The sequence below is a fragment of the Rhineura floridana genome, chromosome 7, assembly GCF_030035675.1.
Source record: "Rhineura floridana isolate rRhiFlo1 chromosome 7, rRhiFlo1.hap2, whole genome shotgun sequence".
Classification (NCBI taxonomy): domain Eukaryota; kingdom Metazoa; phylum Chordata; class Lepidosauria; order Squamata; family Rhineuridae; genus Rhineura; species Rhineura floridana.
In genome coordinates, this window is record NC_084486.1 from 118,384,671 (window position 1) to 118,407,983 (window position 23,313).

Here is a 23,313-nt window from a genome sequence, read left to right on the forward strand (position 1 = left end):
TATTCAGATAATGTACATGGAGTACTTTGAAACTAAAACGCGTAGTATATTATCCCAGTCTGTATCTATATTGGATTTGAATTTTTTTAATACATGAAACTGTTTTCTGTAAGCTTTTATTATTGAAGTTTTTATTGTTAAATCATTTTGAAATGTTTCATTTGAAGCAATTCATAAATGAGATAAAAATGGCAATTATTATTGAGAATCATGTTGTTAATTGTCCTTTAATGAATGGCTCCAAAAAACCCCAACATTTAAATAATTTCTTCATTGCTCACATGGACATGCACACAAGAAGTGCACAGTGGTATCATGAGAAATTAAAAGTCCTTGAGCCCCACTGGCATCCCCAGCCAGCCCTCCCCCAATGCCCCATGCAAGTTGTTCATGTTCAGAGCATGAGTAACTTCCACGACAGAGATTGGGGTCTGGATGGTATAGGGGATGTGTATGGGTCTCCCATTCCTTCCCATGAATGCTTGTATTTTCTGCATAGATACTCACAATGTTGAGGGAAGAAGATGGGAAAACAAGGGTTCTGGTCCCTAGCGTCTCTTGATAGGGCTGGGAAAGACTTGTGTATGAAACTGCGGAGAGTGACTGCCAGTAGGCAACACTGAGCTAGGTGGACCAACTTGCTTTGGAGCAATGTCCTATATTGCTGTTGAGCCCTGTAGACTCTGGACTGTATCTACACCCAACGTCAGCTGGATTACGCCCTATTCATTTACATCCTGCCGCCTTCATCAGAAAAACTCACGGCCGATGACAAATGAAATATAAAGTTCAAATCTGCCAAAAGAGGCCAGTTGGAAGGTGTCTTGCCCACCCACCTCCCGGAGAGTACCTGGCATGGCAGTAATAGCTCTGTCCGTCTCCTACCTCCCTGAAAGAGGGTGACAGACAGAGACAGGAGCCGCAGCGACAGTTCTGTGCCCTGCAGTGGAACTGGTAAGAGACCTACCTACAAGCAGAACTGGGGAAGACCCAGAATTTCATACACAGACCTGTGGAGTCCAAGAGGATATTTATAACATTGATCAAGGATTGATCAAGGTTTTTAATAAGAAGGGATAGAAAGGAAGGGAGAAGATAATGCTTTGAAAAACAAAACACAGCAAAACCAAATAGGATGAGATCATTCACTAAAAAGGTGGTGTGTGAGCCTATCCTACAAAAAGATGGGAGGAGTTGGGGGAGAGGTAGACTCAATGCCAGCCAGTGACTTGGAATTTATTTTTAATTTGGCATATTGACAGTTATTTGAGCTGCACTTTTGGAAACATGTTTCAAGAGTAAGTTAACATTATTGTAAATTGGTATGCCACAGATAAAGTTTTTCCACTTTTATAGTAACTATGTGCTGTCATTTAAGGTGCATTTTAAAATCAATACCCATTTGAAATTGTTCTAATTCCTGACCACGTATAAAAGTCTTTTAAAAAAAATCTTCACAATGCCTTTAATAAAACCATGTTGTTGCAAGTATGCTGTTCAAATAACCTAATTGAAGGAGAAAGCAAGCTAGGCCTGGAAGAGAATGCATAGAAGTGTTTGCCTACAGTGGGGGAGAGAAACATAAAGGAGCACTCCCCCCAAAGCAGCTGTTGTGAGCAATGCCAGCACTCATTGTGTGAGGCAGGAGATATAATTGCAAATGCACAAACTAGTGCAATGGGCTATGCTCAAAATGTCATTGATGTTCAAAAGAAAACTTGAATCAGGGCAGTATACTGTACCTTTTTGCTAACTTGAATTTTATGCATGTGTGCTCACTATAGATACATCTCTGACAGGGCACTATGGGGTTTTTTTCAGGCTGATTTTTTTTTTACTAAAAATGTATTTTGTTAAAAGAGAGCTATAGATTCCATCATCTGATGTAGATGCTAACACAAAGGAATGCAGGAAATTCCACGCTCTGTAGAGTTGTTTTGGTTGCTGCTTTTCATTTAATAATGTAATGCCCCTTAAGCTAGGGGTAAGGAAACTATTTTAGATGAAGAAACCTCATTGCCAATTTTAAATTGGCCAGAAAGGTTAACAAAAAAATCCACGTAAATCTGTGCTCAGTTTCACAGGGATATATTTTCTTCTTTGCACACATGCATTCATATGCAAAAATGCTGACATGCACATCTCAGTGCTTCCCTAAATATGCACACACATGTAAACACACCTTGTCCCACCCAAACACGTACAAGGTAATGGTAAAAGAAGCTTCTGTTCCCTTCCTCTGGGTAGCCAAAAGCAGGAGCCGCTCCTGTGCTTGCTTGTTTCCAGCAGCAGTTGCTTTGTTTGAAAATGCCCTTGAGGCTTAAAGCCAGTTTACACATTTCTTAGTTGCGGAGCTTGCAGAAGCATAAGGGACTTACACTTCTCATCCCTTTCTTTCAGTGCAATATCCATAATGGAACCTTATGGATTTCTGCCAGATCATATCCACAAATCCCTATACATCTGAAATGGGGATTCAGAAGTGTGAGTGCCATGTGCTTCTACAGGTTCTGGAACTGATGAACATGTGAGTTGGCCTTTCATTGCTGAATAATAAAGTGGATTCTGTTGGAATTCATTCCAGCAACAGGGACAACCTTGGAGGTTTCAGGGGTGTCTCGACAACATTTGGTTCTCCTGTGGTCATTCTGCCAACTGTGGAGAATGAATCAAACAACAGTTTGGAGGGCTGCTTCCCCCTCCCCCCTTTTTTCCATTTAGCTGCCGCTGAATTCGAACCTAAAACATCTGAGTTGCCTTGAACCTGAACTGGAACCGAGCCCTAAACACAAAACCTCACAGTCAGTTCAAAAAAAGTGCTTCACTAATGGTTAGAGGGCTCTTTTGAGGGCTGTGAATAGTGCCTTTCTCTTCTCTAACATTAGACGGGCAAGCAAAAATGTTATTTCCTAGGGAACCACCAGAGAAGAAGAAGAAATAGTTTATTTATTATTTATAGGGATTGGTAGTTGTTCTGTCTCTTGCATTTGCCTTGACCTTATGTTCTTCACCCAGATGAGGGCAAAGAAAAAGCTAAGCTATAAATGTGAGCCAATTTGGAATTCCTAAAGACTTTGAGCTCAGCTGTCAGTTGTGTTCATATCACATCGGATACAGTTGCATGTAAGCCAGGCTCTTAGTGTTGAAGAATTCTGAATTCTGAAGAGAGACAGAGGAGACCTGAGAAGATCATGGGAAAACACTCAGGGAAGCAGTTCCCTTCCACTCTTTATCTCTGTTTTCTTATGCTATATCCCCTTTATTGGCTAATTGTCCCTAAGAGTTGAGAGAGGGTAGATCAGAGCAAAGATCAGGTGCTTGCTTATGATCCTCTGACATTCCCTGTTTGATTCTGGAGGGAGGGAAAGAAGCTTCAGAAATTCAGGACCATCAGAGTTTGGCTTATGCACGGCTACTTTTTGACATCCTGTGTATATTAATATCAAACTCCTTCTCAGAGTTCCAATCCTTATGTAGCCAAAACAGCACTATCCACACACAAAAGGAATGTATAAATAGGCTTGGGGGAATTCCAAGGCTTGCAGAAGTACAAAAAACCTTGGGTGTGGAAGCCTGTGGAGTGGTGGGAGGCACAAAAATAGCTCACTCCGTGGGCCTGGAATGCTGACTGACTGTTGATCGGGGGGGGGGGACTGTTGATCAAGAGGGGGTTGGAGTGGTTTCCTTTAAAAGGACATGGCTAGGTAGAATCCTGAACAGAAGCACTCCTCGCTGCAACATTTTGTTGCAGGTTCCATTTGCGATTAATATAACATGTAGCCAGGTCCTTGATATTTCAAATAACAAATGGAGATTGGCTGGGTTCTTTTTTTTTTTTTCTTCATTCAGAAATTTCTGGTTAGTTCATATTGCAACTCTGAGCTATTCCTCAGTGTGTAAGACAATTGCTACATGTTACATTTGCTATGGTGAGTAGACCCACCACATGGCAATCTGCCTGTATAGAATTCTGAAGACTCCCCCCACCAACAGACAAAGCTGGAGGGGACAAAAATCCCCCTCCTCATTTTTCAGTGCTCTTCCCTTTCCTAGGGAATTTTTTTGGGAAAATAAACTGTTGAGAAGAGGAAATGAAACAACAAAAGGAAAAAACAGACATCAGCCTGTTGATGGGGGAGACCAGGATTCCTAATAAGCAAAGCGCTCACTAAAGGGCTTGCTCTTGTGGTGAGTGCAATGTATAGACAAGGTCCAAGAGTTCCAAAAACCAACAGATTCCCACTCAAAGCAACACCCATAACTATTCTGGTGCCTAATGGAATACTTTAATGAATGATCCTCAAATCTGTAAAAGTGAAAATAGTAACAAAAGAATCAGCTTGCTGGATTAAACCAAGGCCTGTTAAAATCCAGCATTCTGTTGCTAGCAGATGCTTTGGGAAGCTTGCCAGCAAGCCATGTATGTATGCAAGTATATACTTTAAAATATGTATGTACCATCCTTCAGCCGAGCTTACAGGGCAGTTTACTTATTTTCTCCGGGTTGCGGTATTTTAGCATTTTTGGTCTCAGAGGCAGAGCTAATGGCTGACCCACCATCTAATCTGTATGATGTTGCCACCTCCGGGGTAGTTTACACAAACAATATAAAATACACAAATAAAATAGCCAACATATTAATAACAGCCAACATATTAAAAGAGAAAAATATATTTAAAATGTAGGCGATTCCATTCCCACTTCATCAAAAGATTTTGAACTTGGAGGTTTCCCCAGCTAATTGATAATGCTTTTGCACCGTGTATTTGGCCTCGTTCTTATTGAAATGATAAGCCTGTAGCTAGAAGTGTACCATTTGACCTTGCAGATGGGAGCTTACAGGACTGAATATTTCTCCTCCTAATAATAATAATAATATCCTTACTAAGCTAGGACCCTTCTCTCTGACACACAATTTTCTATCTATTCAGAAAGAGCAAACTTTGATAAGTGTTTTTTGTTTTGTTTTATATTCTATTGTTTTAATTTTTGTGAGTTGTCCAGAGAATACAATGTTGTTGATTGGCTATATAAATGTAATTAATACACGTGGAGGATTTTGTTTAAAAAGTGAAAACATTCAATCATGTGAGCCCTCACCTGCTGTCTGAATTACATGCCCAACAATTCACAATTTTTAAGGCCTCTGTACTGTAATGTCTCCAATTAGTTCTAGGAAAAGCCCAGCCACCCCCCACTTTTGTTGCCTTTCTTACATTTCTGAGAGTAGTTAGGGTGTTGAAACTATACATTATACAAGGTGCTATCCCAACGGGCTATAATGGCATTATGTGTACTGTTTTTTGGTGTTGGGAGAAGCCACCGAACAAAGATAACTGACATGACCAATTAAAATATATCTGCAGTGCACATAAATGTAGAAAGTATGTTTGGAGATTGAAATTCATTCTCAGAGTTCTGGAAGTTGTAGGTAGGGAGGAAAGTAGCAATTTTCTTGCATTAAATATTGATCATTGTATTCATTTTATAAGAGTTCTGCAATTATAAGATTTTTATGCTATTATATATATAATGTAAACTATCTGAACTTGTTTAAAATGGCTGAACAGGAACAGAACCAGGGTTTAAAAATACTGATGAATCTAAACCAAAGTTCGTAATAGTTTGATTCCCAGTTTTTTACCACCATAATTCTCCCCTGTGAGTCAAGACCCGAATCACTTTGAAAACATCCCCCTTGAGAGACTTGGCCCATGGAGATAGGTCACAAACCGACTGATGACATGGTGATATCAAATTAATAGGGATAATTGAGCTTCCAAGGAGCCAGAAGGTATTTGGAAGACCTGATTTGGCCCGTGGTATTGAGGTTCCCCACCCGCCTTTAACCCAACATACTTTCAGTTTTGCCTCATTATTTCCTATGTTCGTTTGTGGTGTTACTTTAATACTTCTTTCTAAACCACATTGTGCTTCCTGTTTCCTTTCTATTCTTTACCACAAGTGGTTTTAGAAATGTGAAGGTTGAAACAGATTTAAGTGACTGTATGTTTATGCTTTCCCTGTTAAGATTTTGCTTTGTAGTGGTTGTCATCTCATGTAAGAATTACGAATGCTGGTAATTCAGTGCTATTCAGGATGACTCTTCACTTCTAATTTAGTAATTAAGGGCTAATATGTTAGGACTAGAAGCGAAACCTGGGAGAGGAAATTATCAGACTTGAACCAAACTTAGTGCAAAAATTCTAAACCGGCATATTTAAAATGCTTTGCTTCCAATATAACATTACAATGAGTGATGCCCAGTGTTAGTTATCCTTTGAGTCGGTGTCCTCTGAGTATGACTTAGTTGGATATTGCCCAATCTGTTTTTAATCTTTCGTCTCACAAAACAGATGCATATACATCCCAAGTCTTGTATTTCTCAGGGGCCAGAGAGATTTTGGTTTATAGTGGCTATATTCAGATATAATGACATGCTGTAGTTTGCTTTCTGAGGCATGAGTAGGCTTAGTCTCTTTCCTCCCCTTTTCCTGCATGTGAAGGCAGTAGGTTAGAAGTTTCTATTCCTGAGTTTGTGGCAAACCATAGTTTCTGCTGTGTCTCAACAAGCAGGTGATAGTTTGCCATAAACAAGGAATAGAAGCTACCTGCCTCCTTCACGCATGTATAGGGGAAGGAGAAGAAAGAGTGCATTGATTTAAGGCTGTTCATGCTCACAAGGACAAACTGTGATTTGTTACCTCTGGACACAACCACTGTGTCACATATCTTTCCTGACTCCCTTAAAAGTATGTGAAGTCATCAAGCTAGGATTCAGATTTGAAACCCAGAACTGTTATCTTGAATGTGCACACCACCCTTCATTCCAATGTATCATTCTTCAAGGCAGAGTTCACATCATACTTATTTTGCTACAGTCTCCTTCTGCTGGAAAACAGACATGGATGGGGGTTGAATTGATACTGAAACATGAAAAAGAAAATTGTCCCCTGAGCATGTGTACTAAATTCCATTCAGATATCTTGGTGTTCAAGGGAAAGACTATTACAAACACACATACACAGACAAATTAAACCAAAGTCCTTGTTTCTCTTGAAAAGTTAGATGGTGGCTTGTAGATACCTACCGAAAGTGTACTTCATGCACTCTCATCGTACTGAGAATACATATTCATGCAGGCATTCATAGATGCAAATAGACCCTTGGATGCTGTATGCAGCACCTAACAACAAAGGCTGTCCCATAATTGGAGTTCTCCATCTACATACTTCTGGGACTGGTGTAGAGCACTTATTTGCAGCCAGTTGCTTGCTTTCTCAACCAGGTTGTAGGGTTGTGAATATAAGTTTAAGATACTAAACCACTTTGCTTCTTAAAAATTCTACATAAAACTTTAGTTTTTGATTCCTGTTGTAGGGAATGTTGATGTCAACATTAATCTGGTTACCAAAAGCACATAATCAAATGCTGTGTTATGTTAACCTCCCTGTTTTCTGAGATGGTAATGTTGCTAGACTTCTGCTGCTGATGGGAAGACCTAGCCCAACCCAATAAGCAACTGTCCACAGTAAGTACATATAAGAAAATTCTTATTATAATTGCCATTGAGCAAAGTGCATGCATTAGCTAATAGATTAATTATTGTTTGGCAGGGATGTACATACCATAGAGCACTTAATAGGATCTAACTGAAATGGCCATTTTAATTACAGAATATTTCATAGCTCGTGGTAGTGCTAAATACCTCCTGTAGAAAAAGGGGCTCCCTTTAGGATGCACACCTTAACGTGGTGAGGGGGTTTCAGAGTGTTGAAGAAGCTGAGAGCAAAGCCGTCAGGAGTCTAGACTAAGAGGCTAGACTCCTAACAGGGGCACCCATGGCGGAATGGTCAAAGTTGAGACACCAGACTAAGATGCATCCAAACTCAGAGGAAGGCAATGGTAAACCACCTCTGAATACCTCTTACCACAAAAACCCTATGAACAGAGTATGCAAAATGCAACACAAGATAGTGCTGGAAGATGAGACCCCCACTTGGTCAGAAGGCACTCACTGAGCTACTGGGGAAGAACAAAGGACAAGTACGAGTAGTGCTGTGACTAATGACGCAGCTGGGTCAAAGCCTAAAGGAAGCCCAGAGGCTGATGTGCACAGATGCGAAAGGAGAGTCCGGAGTTGTACGACACATGCAATAGGAACATGGAATGTGAGAAGCATGAACCAGGGAAAGTTAGAAATTGTCAAGCAAGAAATGGAACATATCAACATTACAATACTTGGCATGAGTGAATTAAAATGGACGGGAATGGGACATTTTCAATCAGGCAACTACAAATTATTTTATGCAGGAAATGAGAAATCAAGAAGAAATGGGGTTGCTTTAATAGTGAGAAATGATGTAGCAAAAGCAAAGGAGCTACAACACAAGGTCTGTGTGAGTGATATCAATGAGATTAAACGGGAAACCTATTAACATAACCATCATCCAAGTCAAACGCAGAAGAAGAAGAATTGGAGAGATTTTACGCAGAAGTACAGAAGGAAATTGATCACACACCAAAACAAGATGTGCTGATAATCATGGGGACGAGTGCAAAAGTAGGTAACAGAGAAGAAGTAGGAATTGTGGGGAAATGGGGCTTAGGAGACAGAAATGAAGCATGAAACTTATTGAATTCTGTGAAGCCAGTAATTTATTGCAGTACAGATCATGAACTGGCATATTGAAAATCAGAGTAAAGCTGAAGAACAACAACAAAGCAATCACAATGCCAAAATACAATTTAAATAACATCCCAGAAAAATATAAAGATCAAGTAAGGAACAGATTTGAGGCTTTAAACTTAGTTGATAGAGAACCAGAAGAACTATGGAGTGAAGTCAGAGACATTATCAGCAAAGAAGCAAAAAGACAATACCTCTTGTTAAAAAGAGAGAAAGACCTCAATGGATGACTGAAGATACTCTTAAAATGGTTAAAGAGAGAAGGAAAGCAAAAGCAAAAGGAGATAGAAACACGATCAGAACCCTAAATGCAACAATACAGCAACTAGTACGTAGGGACAAAGAAAACTATTGCAATAGTTATTGTATAGAAATAGAAGAGGACAACAAAAAGGGTAGAACAAGAGCCCTGTTCCAAAAGATTAGAGAAATTAAAGGGAAATTTAAACCACAAGTAGGGATGTTGAATAATCAACAGGGGAACACACTGACTGACAGAGATGAAATAAAAGGAAGATGGAAGCAATACACTGAAGAACTCTATAAAAGAGATGCAAGGATGACAGATTCATTCACGGAGGAACTGTATGATGAAGAACCAGAAATTTTAGAATATGAGGTAAAAGCTGCTCTTAAATTACTTGGCAGAAACAAATCACCAGGAACAGATGGCATACCAATAGAGTTGCTACAAGCTACTGAGACTGAATCTGTCCAAATTTTGACAAATATTTGTCAAGAAATTGGAAAACTAAACAATGGCCCATAGACTGGAAGCGTTCAATATACATCCCAATTCCAAAGAAAGGGGATCTCAGGGAATGCAGTAATTATCCAACTATTGCCTTAATATCCCATGCAGGTAAAGTAATGCTCAAGATTCTACAACAAAGGCTCTTACCATATATGAAACAAGAAATGCCAGACGTCCAAGCTGGATTTAGAAAGGGAAGAGGCACCAGAGATCATATTGCAAACATACATTGGATAATGGAACGGAGCAAGGAATTTCAGAAGAAAATCACCTTGTGCTTTATAGATTACAGCAAAGCCTTTGACTGTGTAGATCATGAAAAACGATGGGATGCTTTAAAAGCAATGGGGGTGCCATAGATCTGATTGTCCTGATGCGCAACCTGTATTGTGGACAAGAGGCTACTGTGAAGGACAGAATATGGAGAAACTGATTGGTTCCCAATAGGAAAGGGCGTGAGACAGGGGTGTATTTTATCACCCTATTTGTTTAATCTGTACACAGAACATATCATACAGAAAGCGGCATTGGACCAAGATGAAGCAGGTGTGAAAACTGGAGGGAGAAATATCAATAATTTAAGATATGCAGACGATAGCATACTACTAGCAGAAACCAGTAATGATTTGAAACAAATACTGATGAAAATTAAAGAGGAAAGCATAAAAGTAGGACTACAGCTGAATGTCAAAAAGACATAATTAATGACAACAGAAGGTTTCTGTAACTTTAAAGTTGACAATGAGGACATTGAACTTGTCAAGGATTATCAATATCTCAGCACAGTTATTAACCAAAGGAGATAATAGCCAAGAAATCAGAAGAAAGCTAGGACTGGGGAGGGCAGCTATGAGAGAACAAGAAAAGGTCCTCAAATGCAAAGATATGTCACTGAACACCAAAGTCAGGATCATTCAGACCATGGTGTTCCCAATCTCTATGTATGGATGTAAAAGCTGGACAGTGAAAAAAGTGGATAAGAGAAAAATCAGTTCATTTGAAATGTGGTGTTGGAGGAGAGCTTTGCGCATACCATGGATTGCGAAAAAGACAAATAATTGGGTGTTAGAACAAACTAAACCAGAACTGTCACTAGGAGCTAAAATGATGAAACTAAGGTTATCATACGTTGGACACAATGAGAAGACATGATTTGCTAGAACAGACAATAATGCTGGGGAAAACAGAAGGGAGTAGAAAAAGAGGAAGGCCAAACAAGAGATGGATTGATTCCATAAAGGAAGGCACAGACCTGAACTTACAAGATCTGAACAGCATAGGTGCTCTTGGAGGTCACTGATTCATAGGGTTGCCATAAGTCGTAATCATCTTGAAGGCACATAACAACAATAACAGAAAAAGGGGGAATCAGGCCCATAAGTTATCCAGTCAAAACTTTGCTAGCTTGTTATCTTAAATGGAAGTCATTGAAATAGGATTGTATGCATACTAAGTGGAGTTGTTTTGTTAGGATCAAATTCTGTTGTTGTTTCTCTCCCAGCAACCTTGCTGATGTCATCGGAACTGCAGAAGTATGGAAAATAAAGTGGTGACTCTGTCAACATTCATTTCACAATACTACTAAACAATGCCATGGCTGGAGGAATTCTCAGATTTCTTTGAACAGTGTAACTGAGTAATCTTTTTATAGGAACCATGACAATTTAGGGCACCCTATTACACTGACAAGTCATGTGTCTATCCTCCTTTTGCCTTAGCCTAGACTGTGCATGACCTATGAGCTCTTCATAGAAAATAACATTCTCAGCTTGCTTTCTTTTTTAAAGGTTTCTAGACCTCATTATTGTTGAGATAATATGGAAACATAACATAGCAAGCCAGCAAGATCAGATATAAGGTTAATAAAATAGCTTTTACATTTATCTTTTTCCAAAACCCATTATTTTGAGTGGCTCCTTAACAAAGCTAAAGAAGCAAACAAACAAAGCTTCTTGGTCCCAGAACATTAGTCTCTATTTGGTGGTGGTGATGTTTCCCAAGTTCATATCCCCAGACAAACAAAACTGTTAAGAGCCACTGTGGTGTAGTACACAGAATCTAAGGTTGGATGGGCCAGTAGGGATTCTAATCTTTATTCAGCCAAGAAGCCCACTGGGTGACCCTACACTATCTCTCTACTTGATCTACCTCAGAGGGTTGTTGTAAGGATAATGTGTAGGACCTATTCCAGAGGACGAGGAGGTGGAGCATCTACTGCCCCCAACAGTGCTGCCCTTCTCACATTACATGGAGTACCCAAGAAGGGGGTAGCATGAGAGAATTCTCAATTTGCATGGAAAAGGTCAGTTTGCATCTCCAGGTTGGGCTGCAAAAGACCCGTCTGAAAACCTGGAGAGTTAGATGGACCAATGGTGCGACACAGTACAAGGCAATTTGCTGTGTTTAAATCTCTCGTGTTAAGGATGCCTACTTAGGGTTTCTTGCTAAGAGTCTCCAAAATTCTGGCTCTCCAAGTGTCTCCCAAGATTCAGTAGATGGGGAACCATGTAGCAGAGGGAGGGAGAACTTGTGGCCCTCCAGATGGTGTTGGACTGCAACTCCCATCAGCTCCAGCCAGCATAGCCAATTGTCAGAGATGAATGGAGTTGTAGTGCAACATCTGCAGGGCACCACATTTCCCATCCCTGAAGTAGAGGAAGTGGGGGAGGTCATATCAAGTGACACCAAAAGTTTGCCATATGGACTGTGAACAGGAGGTTTCTACTGTTAACCAGCTTGGAATTGCATGAAGTGCATTACATTTGCTGGATCTTTTGTATGAAGGGCCAATAAATGGGCACATGAATCTTACTTTTCTTTAAACAGCTGGCTGAGTTTTGCCAACAAACAGTGTAATTGAGAAATTAACTTCACTTCAGGGTTCTCTTCATGATGTACTTGCCTGAATCATCATCACACCTAACTGCATTTTTCTCCCTGTGTCCTCCATGCTGCTTATGAGAGACATTTGCCGTAAATTAGATGAATGGAAAGTGCTGTAAATGCTTCTTTGTTTATGTAATTAAGCTTTATTGAACAAAGATAATGTCTGATTCCAATCAGAATGTCTGCTTGCAGTTCAGAGGGAAGGGGGGCTTTGAAGCAGCTTTGGAAATCATTATGCTTATCTACCATGGCTAATGCAGTTCTGCTCAGTCTTGCTGAAACCAGCAATTCATCTCTAATCAGTCAGTCAACATTCCCAATGTGCATTAAACCAAAAGAACAACAATAACACATTTTTATAGCTTCTCAGATGTTTACTGCTCAGTCACTGTCCCCTCTTATGCAGAAAGGGTGGGAAAGTGCTAGTAAAGTGAACAGAGGTACATTGCTCTGCATAATTTCAAGTAATGAAAAGCTAGCCCAGCCATGGCCATGGTTCAAATGGCTGGGGTATTGAATGCTTAGCCTGCTGCTGATGCTCTGTCTCTGTCTTGTTGCTTTTCCATTTGATTAAATGCTTGAAATCTAGCCTGCAAGGAAAGACTGTGCTTGGGAGAAAACCACAAGGCGTATTCTACTATGGCCAGAATAAAATAAAGCTTAATAATGAAACGTATATGTTGCATCCCCACTGTCTTCTACACAGTGAGCGCCTAACCAGCAGTGTGTTGAGTGCTTTTGTTATGTGCCTTCAAGTTGATTACGGCTTACGGTGATCCTATGAATCAGCGACCTCCAAGAGCATCTGTCATGAACCATCCTGTTCAGATCTTGTAAGTTCAGTTCTGTGCCTTCCTTTATGGAATCAATCCATCTCTTGTTTGGCCTTCTTCTTTTTCTATTCCCTTCTGTTTTTCCCAGCATTATTGTCTTTTCTAGTGAATCAGGTCTTCTCATGATGTGTCCACTGTATGATAATCTCAGTTTCATCATTTTAGCTTCTAGTGACAGTTCTGGTTTAATTTGTTCTAACACCCAATTATTTGTCTTTTTCACAGTCCATGGTATCAGCAAAGCTCTCCTCCAACACCACATTTCAAATGAGTTGATTTTTCTTATCCATTTTTTTCAGTGTCCAACTTTCACATCCATACATAGAGATCAGGAATATCATGGTCTGAATGATCTGGGTTAATTCCCCTCCTTTCTAAGCTGATATTAAGGTCAATCCTGTGTATGTTTACTTGGAAGAAATTTTTACTAAGTTCTGTGGAGCATATTCCCAAGTATGGCTGCAGTTCTGTGCATGCTTACCTGGTAGTATGCAATGGGATTGTCTTCTGAACATCAGAAGAAGTTCCAAAGGCCCAGTTAGCCCAGCATCCTGTTTTCACAGTAGCCCACCAGATGCCTATGAGAAGCCTGCAAGCATGTCTAAGATTGCAGCCTAACTCCTGTAAATCCCCTTTATTAAAGAGAGAGCTTGTGTTCAAGATACAGGCGGGCCCCGCTTATACAGCAGGTTCCGTTCTGGACTGCCGCCGAAAAGCAGAACCCATTGAAAATAATGGTGCGCATTGTGCAAAAATGGTGCGCAATGAAAAAAACCACCATAAAAGCGGAACAAGCGCCTTAAAGCGGGGACTTTGTGGAATTGAAAGCCGCAGCATTAGCGCAACGCCGAAAGGCAAAACGCTGTAAAGTGGGGCCTGCCTGTAGCTCAAATTCAAGCGCACTGCTGAGGCAAGGAAAGCAAAAAGTGTACACAAAAGGGAGTACTCAGTTTGTCACTTCCACCATGAATCAAATATGGAGGGAACACAGTTTCACAGTACCACTTAGGAATATGACAAGAGTGTGGCTCTGTGCTTATGCTCTTGCCTCAGAGAAGACATCTGTGGTTGCTTCCAGACAACCTGCTTGTTGAGCATTCATCCTGACTTGTTGGCCTGAAGTTTGCAGGGAGCTTAAACAATGTCAGTTACTTATTGTGCATTTATTCTGATTTATTTGTAGGGAAGTATGATGATGGCTTTGTATGCACCATATATTTAAAGCACATAACCCCCACCAAAAAATCCTGGGAACTGTATGTTTTGTTAAGGTGCTGGGAACAGTAAAATAAAATAATAAATAAATTCCCAAGATTCTTGGGGGAGGGGCAGGGTTGTGTTTTAAATGTATGGTGTGAATGCAACCAACATTGCATCAAGAAAATGTTATCCCACAGTCTCCAGTGCACTTCCCCATCATTTTCCTTTTCGCAAAAGGTCTGATTTTATTTTATTTTATTTTTTGTGGGGGGAAAGCAGGTTTATTGCACAGGCTCTCCAATCAACTTTGATTGTATAACCTAGTCTGTGATTGAATCTCACCCAAAAATACCAACAGTCTGGAGGCACCCTGTTTAAATCAGGCTGCAGTTCTATATACCAGCCTTCTCCAATCTGTTATGTGCCAGATGTTTTGGACTACAACTCCCATCATCCCTGACCATTGGCCATGCTTGCTACACTTGCCTCAAGTTGAGTCCAAAATATCTGAAGGGCATCCGGTTGAGGAAGACTACTGTCCACACTTAGGTGGGAATAAGTCTCATCGAATTCAGTGAGACTTACTTCTGAGTAGATGTGCATTGGTTTGTGCTATTATATTTGGAGAATTCAACTCCTTTTCTAACATTTGTCAGGAAAGATGTGCCTTCAGCTGTGAAAACCACTAGCCATTTTTTCATGCTGTGTGGTTTTTTGCAGAATGTTTTAGGTCTCACAAACCTGAATTCTCATCTTTTTTTAAAAAAAAAACATTATAGACAAACAGTTGGGTTGAGTGAGAAACAAATTGGTCACTTGAAAGTGGTACGGAGAATACTCCAACACTGGAAAAACAGTCTTAGCACATAGATAATGTTTATTATTCAGAACATCACAGGTTTTTCCTTCTCAGGCAAGCCATTCTGCCCTAACCAGTCCCCCTGGAAATTCCATCTCTTTTTAATGATCCACCTTTCTTTTTCTTGAAAGACCTAGATCGTATTTATTTATTAATTTATTTATTTTATTATTTTATTTATGTCTCCGCCGTTCCTCCCAACAGGAGCCCAGGGCGATATTTGCATGAATGTCAGCAAACGGTCCATCTGCAAAGGATGGTTCTGGAGTGTGTGCCTTATTGCTTTGCATATCTAGGAAAAAAGGTCTATAGCTCAATAGTAGAACGCATGCTTTTCATGCAAAAGATATTAAGATCAATTCTTGGCCTCTCAGGCCAAGAAGACTAGGGAAGATTCTTATATAAAATGCTGGAAGATGGCTGTTCTGTGTTGACAGTGCTAAGCTGGATGGACCAATGGTTGACCTCCTATGTTCCTTTATACACTTTTTTTTCCATCGGGGGAATTGCATTTTGTGAAAAGGTCTTCAGTCTTGACGCTACTTCTTACAACTCAAGTAGCCATATTCTAATCTTAAGACTTCAACTTCTTGATACTACGTGAGGCTCCCTTTTTTCCCCTCCACTTCTCATTCCTCTCTCAGGTGCACTTTGCACATGACAATATTCTATATTGAAGTCATACTATTAGAACTGTGCATGAATCCCATGGGTTGATGAATATGATACCACACATAATGTGCTCTGGGCACATGCAGGGTGTTTTGTACTGGTCCAATTATTGTCCTCCCTTTGGCTCTAGAATTTAGACGGGGTCAGGGCATAGCTCAGTTATAATGCACAGACTTTGGATGGAAACGTCCCTGTTTCAATCCCTGACATTGCATTTAAAAGGACCAGATGATAGCAAAACCTCTCTGAGGCCCTTAGAACCACTGCCAGTCAAAGTAGATAATATTGGGCTAGAAAGGAAGCACCCTATGTTTGATTCTGTGTTGCAGTAACATGGTAAACTATTTTATGTTGAACATCAAGAAGCAGAACAGCAATTTGCCAAGTTTCAAAACTGCAAAAGAGAAACCAGTTTTAAGGTATTCAAAGGCCTGGTAGGAGGAAACGGAAATACACAAGTCCCAGTTCCTGTTCTCTGCAATTCCCTGTAACATCTGAAGTGGTTGTTGTGGCTTTTCTCCTCCTCGCATCTCACTGCACTAAGTGATCGAAGAGTTCCACTTTGTATGCTATGGAGAAGCATGGAAAGAAGGAAGTAAAAGGAAAAACATTTGGCTTTCATTCCACATCTCCAAAATGTCCAAAGTTGTGCAGATGTATCTTTATATTGTGGTTGCTATCAGACATTATTTTATGTAGACAATTTAATAAATCTGTCCAACACAATCCATAAACCATGATACAGTTTGTCCTTGTTGCCTTGTTTGATGATAAGAAGTTCCATAGTCCTTTTCTCTTTCATGCCACATTGTGGCATGACATTAAAACAACTCTTAAATGGGCACCACATTTGAGAATCATTAAGTATTCGTTGTTGTAAAGAGATTGCCCTTTTACAGATTCGCAGTTTCATGTATCAGATGCTCACCAAGGTGTATGTTAGAAACAAGTAAACCAGCCTCAGTGAGATGCTTTAATGCTTCTGGACTCTGCATTTTGTACAACTTGCAATACTAACCATATAAATACATTCATTGACTTGTCAGTAGCATATGTTTGTGACATTAACCATAATCTACAGAGATCTCTGTGACTGCAGATTATATTTATATTCCTTTCTTTAAGACCCTTCAGTAACCTTGTTTATCTGTGTGGTCACTATTTAAGACTTACAACTTTTCCTCCTTTTTACATATCTGCTCAAAAATAAGTGCCATTGAACTGAATGGGACTTACTTCCAGGGAAGTCGGTATATGAGTGCAGCTTTATTAAAGTTGTTTGTTTTAATCTGTCTTGAATCTGTGAGGATGTTCAATATTTGTGCACAACATAAAGAAAGGTGGTTTTCCAATTTAAAAAAAGCTGATGGAAGGTAATTATGTAGGCTGTTTTTTAACCATGTGAAGCCAGATGTGCTGCTCATTTATTTACATCAGAAATGTCCTCTGTCAAACACTGGTTAGAACAAACTTGCTGGAAATGTTAAGCGTGTTCCATTAAATGAAACAATCACCTCACTTTGCTTCTCTTTTGTTTCTTCTTTTTAGATTTTTCTCCTTTTACTGAGAACATAGCCAATCACAAGGCTGTAAACATTAAGAAGGACCTGGCAATGGGATAAATGATCTCCATATTTATTTGAAATTTGTTGTGGTGTGAGCAGATCTTTATTTCTTACTGTTTCTAAGCATCTCTGGAATACTTTTGTAAAATTCCTCCTTGTTCTTCACCAAGTTTCAATCCAATTCAGTTCAATGCTGACTGGATTTGCTTATCTGTTTGCATAATATAAAATCTTTCTATTTATGCTTTCTTTGTGTAATGACAAAACATTATTGTGTGAGAACTAAAAGTATGACTTGTATGATTTGCATCACAGATCTGCCTATGGCAGGGATTCCCACACTGTCCACAACCGTCTTTCAGGTCTGTGGATTGGTGGTTGTAAGATGGAAGAAGGCACAGCCATTGCATTAAATATTCATGTTGATTTTTAATTGTATTCGTATTGCTTCCTTTATTTCTTACACACTGTATTGTATTACAATTTGAATTCAAACTGAAAATTATACAGCCACGAGAGTGGCTGCGTACTATAGTCAGCATGGATTTTTCACATTCCACAGTGTTAAATTGAAAATAACCCCATGCCATTATGATGCTTCCCATAAGCTCATTTCAAAACAAAACCTTACAAAATGTATAGTCCTGAACTCAGAAACGCTTGCTTAACAACCCTCTACATTTTTATGGCAATACACGAAACAGACAGAGAGAATCGAGAGCTCAAAGTGTAAAAAGAGAGAGAGAAAAACCAGACCCCTTTTGGACTTTTTTGTCAGAGTCCTCATAATTTGTTGAAATTAATTAAAAATCAGCCATGTTCACAGAGTACCTGTAATCCTATTGCTGACCTTGCCCCACACTCTGACTCTCATCTTCTGCAGTTTAAAAGTTTTAAAAATGTCTGGCTGGTTTTTAATTAATTTAAGAAATTTAGCATTGAACTCAATGATAAGGCTGGGCTTGCTCAATAAGAACCAACTGTCAGTGTTCTAAAAGCCAGACCCACAGCTGCTGGGCAATTAGAGGGCAACCCCCATGCCAGATCTTTATTTCACTTCACAGTCATGACTTCCCCCAAAGAATCCTGGGAAGTGTACTTTGTGAAGGATGCTGAGAGGAGACTCTTTTTCCCCTGACAGAGCTCCAGTGGCCAGAGTGGTTTAACAGTCAGCCACTCTGATTGAAGCTCTGTGAAAGGAACAAGGCATCTCCTAGCAACTCTCAGCACCCTTCACTGACTACACTTTCCAGGATTCTTTGGGAGAAGCCATAACTGTCTAAAGTGAAATAAAGATATAGTGTGGATGTGGTCAGGGACAGCTTTGGTTTAAATTTGGGTGGGAGGCTACATGTGCCTGCTGTAGAATAAAAAGTTGGGGGAAATGCTGAAAAAGAATGATATTGTTCACAGTGTTTTCCTTTAGGAAAGGAAAGGGGCTTCCCTTCTGCCCAGTGCCCACCCATCCAATCTCCTCCCTCTCCCTTTCCCCTTCCTCCCTCTCCTCCCTGCCCCTCCCCCAGGTCAGTTTCACCTATCCTAAGCATGATTACACAGGAGTAAATCCCACTGAACTCAAAAAGCATGCAAATGATCAAACCTGCCCTCCCCTTTTCCTCCCTCCTATCCCTTCCCTCCCCCTTCCTTCACCGCCCCCATCCCCTCCCCCTCCCCTCCACCCTCCCCCTCCCCAATGGTCAGATTGATTGCACGGGAGTAAATCCCACTGAACTCAATAAACATGCAAATGATCAAACCTGCCCTCCTCCTCCCCCTTCTGCCTACTTCCCTCCCCATACCCTGTGGTCAGTTTCACCTATCCTAAGCATGATTGAATCCCACTGAACTCAATAGGCATGCAAATGATCGATCCAAACTTGCACAGGATCCCATTTCTTATCTCCCAAATTAAAAAGCAGAGAAATTCACCAATCTGCAAAAAACCTTGAGGTTTAAGAATGTACCTATAGCCAACAGATATTGCTATCAAACTTTTAAAAGCAGGGAAATTGGGCAGCTATAGTGAATGCACCAGGGGAGCAGGAGACCTGACCTCCTCTCTGAGATATTGTACTGCTGTACAAATTTGTCAAAATGCAAACACAATTTGGGTTGGTCTTTCACAGTCCAATCCACTTGCTGTGTAGCTTGGAAGAATTTGGTAAGGTCTCTGAGAAAGACCCACTGATTTTATTAGAATTTGCTTCTGAGTAAGTGTGCTTAGTAAAAGATACAAACCCAACTATCGACAGAAATGTCGTAGCATATCTCTGGCATAGTTTTGCCTCTAATTCCTCATTATGAAAGCATTAAAAATTATAGTAGATATGCTTCATTGTATTTATTCACTAATTTATTTTAGGAAAGGCTAAGCCTATATATTTCAGGGAACTCAGCAGCTTCATTATCTGCTCTCAAGGTACATGACTAGTGCTCTCAAGGTTTCTCCCCTCGTCCCGCCCCCCCAGGGCCGGATTAAGCTGAGGAGGGCCCCTAGGCTGATTGGTGTTTGGGGGCCCCTATCCCCATGCTTCACCTACCTTTCAGTTGTTTTTTGCGGCGTGCGCAGGTTTGCCATCGAAATGTTGAAATAGTTGAAATGTACAAAGGTCACCTGACCTCTTCATTGTGTGATATCACAGTATATTTGCTATATTTGTTCATTTCAACTGCTAGACGACTTTGTTGACAGATTCTAAGTTTGCCCCTGATGAAGGCCGAGGTTTATGTGGCCGAAACGCGTTGGGCACACGCTTTTTTACTTTTTCAAATAAAATCATTGGAACCTTTTTATCTGTATTTTCTTCCTACAGCATCCTGCGTTTCCCCCCTCCTTTCTCCGTTCCCTGCTTTTGTGGATGCCCATCACCCTTGTCACCAACCATTGGAGGCTAGTCCTTTAGGGCAAATGGGGCACTGCTCCGCCAACCTCAGACTGCTGTCAGCCAGTCCCCATCTACCTGTCTTCCTACTTACAGCAAGTCCAGGGAGTGGCCCTGCCTGTCAGCTTCTTCCTCCTTAGTCTCAGGGTTGCCCCTGTAAAGGAGGATGGGGACAAAACCAGAATTAGTTGACTCTGCTTGTCATTGGCTCTGACTCCACCTGCTGCTGGGCTACCTGCCTTCCACCCTACCAGTCTCAGTGGGCATCAGCCACCACTGTGGCCAACCAGTGGAGTTCTACTCCACCCCCCATGCATAGATGGACTATACACTTAGAGGTTGGACTCTGGTGATTAAGAGATACCAGACCACCGCATGAGCTGACCTTTGACAAGTGGAACTCCCTGCTTTGCCTACGGAACACACCCTCTTCCAAAGCCAGGAATAGACTCTACAAGACCTCAATTCCTATTTTTTCCTGTAAAACCACAGTCTATAATTTATGTGTCACAATTCCAAGAAGCAACAGTGAAGGGTTGTTCCTAATTCAAGCAAAGCTCTCAGTAAATTGTCTCACTCCAGTTTAGCTCAATTAATTTCACTGGGTTTCCCTTTGCTTTACACTGGAGTGGGAGGAAAAATCAACCCTAGCGTGAGGTTTGCCAGAGAATGAAGTAAGCAAGCAGTGTTCAAACAGGGCCTGAAGCAAGGAGAAGAAAAAGTCCTAAAAGAAAATGTTCCCCTCCAATAGAAGCAACTTCTCTTTTCAAGCAAGGAACCACTTTAAATAATAAGCAGCCTATGGTTATTTGAGTGTTCTCTGGACCCAGAGAAACTTCTACCTATTGAGCAAAACAGCCCAGATCTACTCTCCATAACTTGCTCTTTTATGAAAGAACAAAAGGGTTGAACGAAGTCCATTTTAGACCAAAACTTTACAGGAGCCTTTGCACAGAACATTCAGTGGGAAGAAAAGATCTGTAGCGGAGCCAGAAGAAACTACAAAGAACAGAGAGAGAGGGATTACAAATGAGAAATAAAGATTCCACCTTGGTCCCTCCGATTTAGAAGGACAGGAAGTGTTTCAAAGATGGCTGTAATGTGCCATTGTTCAACAGGTACAGTCCTCCTTGCTTTGAGAGGCAACCATTTGTTCTGCTTTACCAGCTGAATTTCTGCTTATTGTGAAGCTATTTAGGGTATGGCAGCCCAGCAAAAAAGAAGAAAGTGGCAAATGTATAAATGCCCACCTACTTGTTTTATTGCTGGTGTTCAATATATCAATCAGACTGTTTCCTAAGTCTGCCAGAATTTTTCCTTTCCTTGGGGGTCCCATGCTTCCAGGTCCTTACATTGTTTTCAAAAAATTCTTCTTGTGATGTTCCAGTCTTAGCATGTGACTCATGCTGCTCTACATTACTGACAAAAGGGCCAAAGGCATGGCTCATTCAAGGGCAGGGAGAAACACGTTGAAACTCGGCTGGGAGGAGCAGGAAAAGAGCATGACTTTCCATTGCTAGAGATCCCCTGTTTCTTCTGTGAAACTAGATTCCATGATTGAGAATCTATCAGAGCAAGGAAGGAAATCAAGTGATACTACAAGAGACATAGGAAAACAGGAAGCTGCCTTACACTGAGTCAGACCATAACTCCATCTAACTCAGTATTGTCAATGGTTGGCAACAGCTCTCCAGTACAAGGGACATCCACAGCCTTCTCTGGAGCTTGAACCTAGGACCTTCTGCATCCAATGCAGATGATCTACCATTGAGCTCCAGCCCTACCCGACAGTCTTTCCTGAGCTGTCGCCTGACATTCTGTACAGGGCTGCCACCTGATGAAAGAAAGCTTACAGTGCAGTCCTGTACATGTCTGCTCAGAAGTAAGTTTCACTCAGTTTAGCAGAGCCCATGTTGATGGAACCAGAAATAGGATTGCAGCCCTACAGCACAATCCTAACCATGTATACTTGGAAGTACGTCCTATTGAATTCAGTGGGGCTTACTCTTAGGTAAGTGGGCTTATGACTGCACCCTTGCTTGCTTAATCCTAGTCATTTCTTTAAAAAAAGTTTTTATTCAGAATGCCAAATCACCAACATAAAAAATATAAATCAGCACCCGACCAGGGTGATACACAAATGTGGACAGACAATATCCGGTTCTCTTTAAAAGAGAATAGAAATAATATCATGACATCCAGATTTCCCACATAGCTGCAGGTAGAGTATTATGCATATCTTCAGGTGTAGTATATGAAATGAAATCCCACCAAATGACCTAAAAGTGCTCTGGACCTTCCAAGCCATTGGAGACCCTCAAATCACGAGTTAGCTTCTCTGAAATTGCTGTGTTCCACAAGTTTTTGTGCCATAATTATAAGTCCTGAGACATTTTCCATTTGTGCACAATAGAAATCCTGGCTGCAGCCTAAAACCACATTAGAAGTTCCTTTGAATTGAAAGGATGTCACCTGAGGGTCCCAAAAGATCAGTAAGGAAAGCTGCAGAGTGATTGGAAAGGTAGTCTGGAAGATTTTAGAGATTTCATGATACACTGCCACCTGAAAGTCATATGCTAGTGGGCATTCCTACCATAAATGCAAAAACATCCCTTTCTTTCCGCACCCGCACTAGCAGTTTGGTATTAAGTCCAAGGTTGTACAAGATGGCTATACTGGCGTGTGGTGCCATCTTCATTGAACATTCTCTAACATAAGTGGATACAGGTTTGTAAGGTTTAGATGCCCAAAACAGTTTCCATTGAGAAATCCTAATCATTTCAGGCTGCAATCCTATATCCATTTACCTGGGTACTAGCCTCAAACTTAATTGGACTTATTTCTGTGCAGACATGTATAAGATTGCATTGCAAGACAGTACAGAGCTAGATGGACTATTGGTCTAACTTGTAGAAAACAAGTTTCCTATGTTCCCTGCTGTTTTTCTGAAAAGCCAATCCTTCAAAAAATGCA

At 40.6% G+C, this 23,313-nt stretch overlaps 1 long non-coding RNA gene across 1 annotated transcript in view; it reads left to right on the plus strand.

Annotated features, from left to right (window-relative positions):
• LOC133389413 (uncharacterized) overlaps positions 1 to 17,891 on the plus strand; it is a 26,480-nt gene extending 8,589 nt beyond the window's left edge. The window contains exon 2 of the long non-coding RNA XR_009764098.1: positions 17,442 to 17,891. This is a non-coding gene — a long non-coding RNA (uncharacterized LOC133389413). The remainder of the gene's footprint in view (positions 1 to 17,441) is intronic.
• Positions 17,892 to 23,313: the final 5,422 nt, after the last annotated feature.